Consider the following 8,202-nt stretch of genomic DNA (forward strand, 5'->3'; position numbering starts at 1 on the left):
AACGACCAAAAAGGACCATGATCATAGTATAAGACAAATAAAGAGAAAGCTGCATGCTAGGTACAATAGGTTAATATACCAAGACAGGATACATGTAATTATTTAAACGCATCTTTCATCCTTTAATTGACCATGTTAAAATCGAAAATTTGACAGGAAGTACACAATTGCTGGCATCGAAAATAAAATGAGACAAATATAAAAAATAACAATATTTAAAAAATAAAAAAACAGATTCGAAAATCAGCCGCTTAAATGTAAACAAGTGTTATTTTTATCATCAAATGCAAGTCGTTGATATTTAACAATTTATGAAGGTACATGTATGTTATCCAATAAGCCTTTATGTGGACCATAGTTTGACGATCAGTGGTGCTTAAACAATGAAAAGGAAATTGACAGTTTTAAGACTGTGTTTAAAAATATCAGAGGGATACACATGAAACATTGTCGTTATTGTTGATTCCTAAATCAAAATAATTTTGATGAAACATTGTGCTATGAAACCATTGAGAGATTAAATCAGGCGTACTGACTGATGATCAATGTAATTTATGTTTTATTCATTTTCAAAGTCACTCATATCCCAATGATAAAGCAATACAGATTATGATAAATATTCAATGCATCAGAGGTATAATAACTGGTATTATTTACAGAAGATATACATACACCCGTAGGATTCACATTAATATGATAAATGAATAAGAGGTAACAACAATAAACTGCGATTATACTCAGCATGCAACAATTTATAAATGGGTAAGAGGTAACAACAATAAACTGCGATTATACTCAGCATGCAACAATAAATTGTTTGAATTATTATAAAGTGAAACCTGTTTAAACCGAACCTCTTCGGGACTTAAGATTTTGTTCGGAATTGGCCGATGTACGGTTTTATCAGGTTCACAACGCATACAGTTGGTATGACGGTGCCTAAGAACATGTTTGGTTTATAAAGGTTTTCGGTCTATGCAGGATTCGGTTTAGCCAGGTTTCACTGTATTTTTTTTTTATAATATACGTTTGAAAATGATGTGTTTTGCAAATTTTATTTTTTGAAGCCATGAACGAACTTTCTTAATCAGTAGAGCATTTAGGTGTGAGACTGTAAAATGTTATGCTTATGCACAAGGGTGTGTAACATATCAATTGTTCACAAAGTTATATGAACGTTTAGTTCATATCAATTATTGTTATCTGGATCTGTGACCGCCGTGGAAGGTAAACTTCAAAATGATAGCAGATAGCAAATACACATTATTCATAGTATATGTATGTTCAAAGTATACAGAAAAAATCCAGAAAAACGCAAACCGGAAGTCTAGTCGGGGGGGGGGGGGGGGGGGGTAAGAAAATAGATTAGCGTTAGAACAATCTTGGACATTTTTCCCAGAGAAAAGTTTTTCTTCTTAGCCTTTTTGAATATTTTACACAGAGCATAATATATTGAAACATGCTGTAGGGAATAATATTTAATAAATTTATATTTTCAAAAATATATTCTATATAATTAATTTGAAAAATTGAGAGGCCGATATTTATTTCAATGAGACACTAACCTGCAACTATCAAAAAAAACAACAACAAAAAACATGCTGGTATATGCAAGACAACTGGAGTTTAAAAGGTTGACCCAACAATAGTGTGTCTACCATGCACAATATCAAACTATGAAATCTCACAGAAATCAGTCATTGTATATGTATTTATCCTATTTCAGACAGTCACGTTTAGTTGCCTACAGGCAATTTGTATGTCTGGTGCTGAAAGGCGAAAGACTCGGAAAGGGTAATAGAGTGGTTGATTATTCCATCCTGTGTTGTTAGAAAAATCAGAGATGCTTTCCTAGATGATGATGGTGATTATACCGGATTCAAGTTGGCTATTAATGATGTTATGGACTTATTTGTGTAACATACACACTATTATTTCTTACCTTTGTCATCATTAAAAAAATGTTTTCCAGATTTTGTGTATTTTAGTATATTTATTATTAATACTTATGTTATATATACCTATGCAGTCAACTCAGTGGACCTATCACCCATTGGTTGTCATTAGCGTGGACTCAGGAAATGTATTGAAATCAAATTACTTTAGTAGCTGTCTGCAGTATTTGTCTTTAATTTGTCCATTAGTTTTACTCAGTTTTAGAATATCCTCAGCTGGTTTTTAATTGTTCCGCATTTGGTCAAGTCATTTTACTTACAGCTTACTATTGGATACATGTTTTGATCATTATTTAATGCAGTGCGGTGACCTTCATTTATAAATGTGTTTTCCCCCTTTGTTTCTGGTGGAGAGGCGTAGGGCATTGGCCATTCTTATTTTATGTGTGGGTGATGGGAATGTTCAGGATCAGAAATGATTTTGGGAAAACTCAAGGACAAATTTATTTCCCCCCAAAATCATCAATGGAAATACTCCTGTTCATTAAACTTTTATTCAAGAAATATGAAATTATAAAAAAAAATACAAAAAAAACATACCCCTTCCAAAAGATGAATGGGAATGCCAATTTGTCTCGTTTCGCTGGACTTTTAACATCAAGTAAAACATAGTGCAATGAACTAGACCACCACTGAGAGCTGGATTTTTATATGATTAGTACTTTGTATTAGAACTACATTGTCAGATATATTTTTGTATGAAATGTGCTTTGAACTAGACCACCACTGTCAGCTCGATTTGTATATGAATAGTGTTTTGTACTATATGTACTAGACCATCACTGTCTGCTGAATTTTTTTAGGAATAGTGCTTTGTACTAGACCACCAATGTCAGCTAGATTTTTATCTATACTGTAAATGTTATGGTTAAAAATAAGTCTTCAGGAAACAAAGTGGCTTTCTTTAGACACCTTTTCCATTATACTGTAAGTTGAAAAAAAATTGTTATTTGCCATTATTATCAACTGAAATCAGTTTCACAAACAAACAACTTGCGATATGCTAGTTTATAGCATTATTTGAAAACAAAAGGATTAAAATTGCATTTGTTCATTGTTCAGTATTCAGTTTCGAAGCTATTAATCTGTTCTGTAGATTGACAACCTTGCTAATTGGTAGTAGCAGCTACACCTTATTCTTTCAACAGTAAGTATAACACAGCAAAAGAGGGGCGACAGATACCAGAGGGACAGTCAAACGCATAAATCGAAAATAAACTGACAACGCCATGTTTAAAAACAAAAATACAAACACACAAATAATAGTACAAAAGACACAACATAGAAAAGTAAAAACTAAGCAACACGAACCCTAGCAAAAACTTGGGGTGATCTCAGGTGCTCCGGAAGGGTAATCCGGCTCCACTTAACATCAACTTGACAAGTCTAACAAATATTAAATTGAATTGTACACATGTAACACAAACAGCTCCATCTAACAAGGACTAAGTACGTCCTGCACCAATAACGACAATGATGCCAAACTTGCACTATCACTTTCTACGTTCAGTGAACCATACAAAAGAGTGACCCTAATTTGGCATGCAAAATACATTTTTGCACAGACCACATAATAAGGACAGACGAACGGACCCACAGACCGAAAATAATCATAATCATTAATGCCCTCTACTATTGTAGGCGGGGCATGAAAAGTTTACCTGAGAGTGTAGTGATTCCAAACTATCATACATGTATTTTAATGTTCAGTGAATCTTGAAAATGGAGTACAAACCAAAAGAACTTCTACATGTACTAGACTCCAATTTTTTGTTTATGAAATTTATAAATTTAAGAGGGTAATCACCTGGGTCAGATATTATAAGTGCAAACATATCATCCTACCAGGACACATTATTGAGTTGTCAAGTCTTTGCCCTTTATAATTATTCTTTTTTCACCCTGCCCAGGTAAAATAAACAGCTGTGCCGTGAAATCGAAATGGAGCTTACGTCAATAGATACATGTATAAACAATTCACAAAAATTTAATGAGATTTGCTGAAAGCGTTTTTCAGTTATTGTCTGAAAACTGGACCCCCCCCCTTTTTTTAATGATTAAAATCCAATAACTCAAAAACGTAAAATTTTAGATTTATAAAAATACAAAAAAAGCCAACACCAATACATATAAACTATTTACCAAAGTTTCATGAGATTTGGTTAAATGATTTTTTAGTTAATGTCCTAAAACTGGAAAATCCACGGGCTTTTTTTTAATGAATTAAACCCCATAACTCGAAAATATAAAATCTAAAATTAATAAAAAAAAAATGAAAGGGAGCTCACGTCAATAGATATAAACAATTAACTAAAGTTTTATGCAAATTGGTTAAAGCGTTTTTGAGTTAATGTCCGACATGTTCACGGACAGGCAGACAACCGGACAACAGTATACCATAATACATGTACGTCCTGAAAATGTACATATAAAAACAATGGATGAGTTTAAAATCAAAGAACTCAGCATTTTAATTTAGACGATCATGCTACCTGAAAGGTATATTTTGAAATATGCAATGTACATGATGACATCATTGTAGCCAAAAATTCAATAACGAATAAAAGGTGAAATAAAATTTCTTAGAAGTTTTATCAAATCTCGAAAAAAAATTCTGAATAAGTTTTTTTTTTTTTTGAGGACCTGGCCTCGGTGCAAAGTTGCCCTCGTTCTGCCTTTTTTGTACTCGAAGCACAAGTATGTCTTTTTGCACAAGTACATTTTCCATCATTGCATATACCCATTGATAAGTTTTGTTTTTGAATACTGGTTTCACAACCCATTGTCAAGTGGCTTTAGGGCACACTAACTTGTATGCCTTCTCCCCATTTTTGTTAATCTTGTGGTCCCAATTCGGATTTAAGTTGGGATCAATAACAGCTAAAGTTGTCCTTGTCGCCATTTGATCATAATCAAATTCCTGTCGTTTTGGACAATATTTTAACATAAGGCTATGATATACTTCTAAATTGCCAGTATGACAGAACTCACTTAATTGACATGTGTCTTTTCTCAGTCGCTTATCAAGAACAACTTCCTTAAGTGTCTGTTTGCCTTTGATTCTCTTACAAGCCATTTTTTCTTTGCAGCAACATCTGTTGGAATAAAAGTGTCAGCACATTGTTTAAAAAGTTTTCCTTCAAAGGTGTGTGTGTTGACTATGTCATCACAAATTGACAAACAACTCTCTTCCAGCAGGATTTTGTCACCCTCACAGTTACTGGCGCACCACCATAAATGGTTGCAAATGGCTTCAATCCAAATGTTCAAGTCTTTACAACCTTTTGACTTAGCTTTGCCAGTCTACTTTTTCTTTAGTGATTTGCATAAATGCCATACATCAAATTGATGATCTACATTTGAAAATACCTTTTTCATAATGCTTCAAATTTGCACATGGCGATCAGTTGCCAAAACATCAATTGTGAATTTTTGATCTAATAAGTAAGTCATGCATGTTCTAAAACCTTCTATTTCCATTTTTGAGGAGGAACCAGTTTCTGTAACCTTTACCACTACAAACATAACAATATGTTGCGTTTCAATGTCAAGAAGTGAGTACGTACAGTACTTGGCACTGAAACCAGGCGACTCACATCTCCCGTCACCAGCAAGGCGGAAACTGGTTCCCTGTTTTATTTTATCTAGGTCAGCTTTTTGAAGCAACGACCATGTGTGTTTAACGACCGGCATTAAACAATCTCTCTGAATCTTTTTGAATGTTGTATGTGGTATGAAAGAGGGACGAAAGATACCAAAGGGACAGTCAAACTCATAAATCTAAAACAAACTGACAACGCCATGGCTAAAAATGAAAAAGACAAACAGAAAAACAATAGTACACATGACACAACATAGAAAACTAAAGAATAAACAACACGAACCCCACCAAAAACTAGGGGTGATCTCAGGTGCTCCGGAAGGGTAAGCAGATCCTGCTCCACATATGGCACCCGTCGTGTTGCTTATGTGATTACAAATCCGGTAAATAGTCTAATTTGGTAGGTCACATTCATGAAAGGGAAGGGGATTGTAGTTACGACGTAAGGAACATATCCGATATCATTTGTAAAACGGTTATTCCATAACGGTCAACCAACTCGTGATGGCGTCCGTATGAACTTCATGTTTAAAAATTCTGAAAATTGCGATAAATGAGTAAAAGTGTGTCCAGAAAATAAGGTCGCCGCACTCACCCGTAAGTTTCCTACAGGCATTTTACCGACAAATGGCTGCGAACTCCATTTAGTTATCAAATACCCACTAATGTGAGAACTGTACTACCAGTTAAGTCTTTTATGGTGTCATTTGGATCTACTGGACATCCTGGCACATAAATTACATTTTAACATTTCAACTAGAGTCTCAAAAGCACTTTCAAAAACAAGATATTTGTTTTCCTTAATATATAACTGTTCTGGCGTTAAGATGACTTGTTCAACTGAATCGCATTCACTTTCTTCAGAATCGATTATATAATCCCTGTCAATTGAATCCTCATGAGGCAGACTTATGCATGTTTCATCTAAAAATGATTCATTTTTGTGAGCTGTACAAGTATCTCTTGCTGAATAAGCCTCAACAAAATCATGCTTGGTGGGTGTTGATGATATTAAGTTAAATGTAGTAGCATGAGTAGTATGCGGTTGCAATATTGAATTGTCTTCTTCATGTGAAGCATTTAAAATATTGTCCTTTGACTTAGAATAGCTATGTTCATTGACTGTTAACATGTTAGAGCTTTCATTTCCTTATTATACCTAATACAAGTTTCACAAAGATGACCACAGGAAAGTATTTATGGAAACACACAATTGATTCAGATGGGACCTGAAAAGACAAAAGCACGAATATTAACAATGATCATCATTCCAATATGCTGTAGTTGAAAAATTCAACAACCATTTTCACAAAAAAAAATATTGTGAGTAAATACTTGTTTGATATACACATTTATACATAATTATGTATGTCATGAAGTTTTTTATTCTGAAACTTAATAATATTTTCATAAGAGTTCACATGCTGAAATGTTTTGCCAGCTTTACTAATCATTGCTGATTTATGTTGAAAGTCTTAAGAATGAAGGTTCCACAACAAGCATCACATAAAGCCAAACAAAAAATAGATGTGTTTAAGGTTTCTACATTATAAAAATTAAAGTAGATAGATTTTTTTACCTTGGTTCAATGGGAAGAAATTTAGTTTTTTAAGAGTGCTTGTCCAAAAATAGCAAACAAAAAGTTTAGGGTCTAGGTATTTTCTTTCATAAAAAAATATAGGGCAGGTAGGGAAACCCTAAACACACATACTTTTTTCACTTTGCCTAAATGTACACTCAATATAATTTACCTATTGTTATTGTATCAGAGAGTGAGAAACAGACTTAAATCATAATAAAATGCTACGCTGGGCACAGTTTGATCAAACTGCACAGGTGAAACCTGGACGGAATATGAACACAACAGCCTGATTCGACCGCAGTGGTCGAACCCTAAACAGTTGGTGCAAGTTTCAACACAATATTCAAGCTTGATACTGTCTGAATTTGGATAATGATAAAAATTTTGACATGATATAGGTTTCTGACACAAAATAATTGTGGCGAAAGATCTTAAAAACTTAAAATGGGTTGAAATATTTCTATTAAATTTCTATTGAAGATTTCTCGTTATTGCACAATACTGTGCAATTGACGATTTCTTGCTTTGGTGCAATATTGTGCTATAGTGCAATATTATATGCGATGGAAGATGTCATGCTATTGCGCAGTATTTTATATAATAATTTACACATCATATTTGGTGGGTATCTTCTGCCATATCAGTATTGTTTGCTTTAATATACAAATAAGAACTATAAATCAACCCCACTTTCAGTAATTACCCACAAACTCAATCCCAGCTCTCCCTTTGTGTAATGGTACCTTGCTGTACAATTTCAGAGAGATCCATAAACTTGACCTCAAGTAATTGTCTGGAAACTAGAAAAATGCTTGTTTTTGGCACCTAATTCCTAAAATTGAGAATGGAAATGGGGAATGTGTCAAAGAGACAACAACCCGACCAAATAAAAAACAACAGCAGAGGGTCACCAACAGGTCTTCAATTTAGCGAGAAATTCCCGCACCCGGAGGCGTCCCTCAGCTGGCCCCTAAACAAATATATACTAGTCCAGTGATAATGAACGCCATACTAATTTCCAAATTGTACACAAGAAACTAAAATTAAAATAGTACAAGACTAAC

At 33.9% G+C, this 8,202-nt stretch overlaps 1 pseudogene; it reads right to left on the bottom strand.

Moving 5' to 3' along the window:
• Window positions 1–4,592: 4,592 nt before the first annotated feature.
• Window positions 4,593–6,473, bottom strand: LOC143068170 (uncharacterized; annotated as a pseudogene).
• Between the last annotated feature and the right edge of the window lie 1,729 nt (window positions 6,474–8,202).

This window comes from Mytilus galloprovincialis, chromosome 1 (assembly GCF_965363235.1).
Source record: "Mytilus galloprovincialis chromosome 1, xbMytGall1.hap1.1, whole genome shotgun sequence".
Classification (NCBI taxonomy): Eukaryota; Metazoa; Mollusca; class Bivalvia; order Mytilida; family Mytilidae; genus Mytilus; species Mytilus galloprovincialis.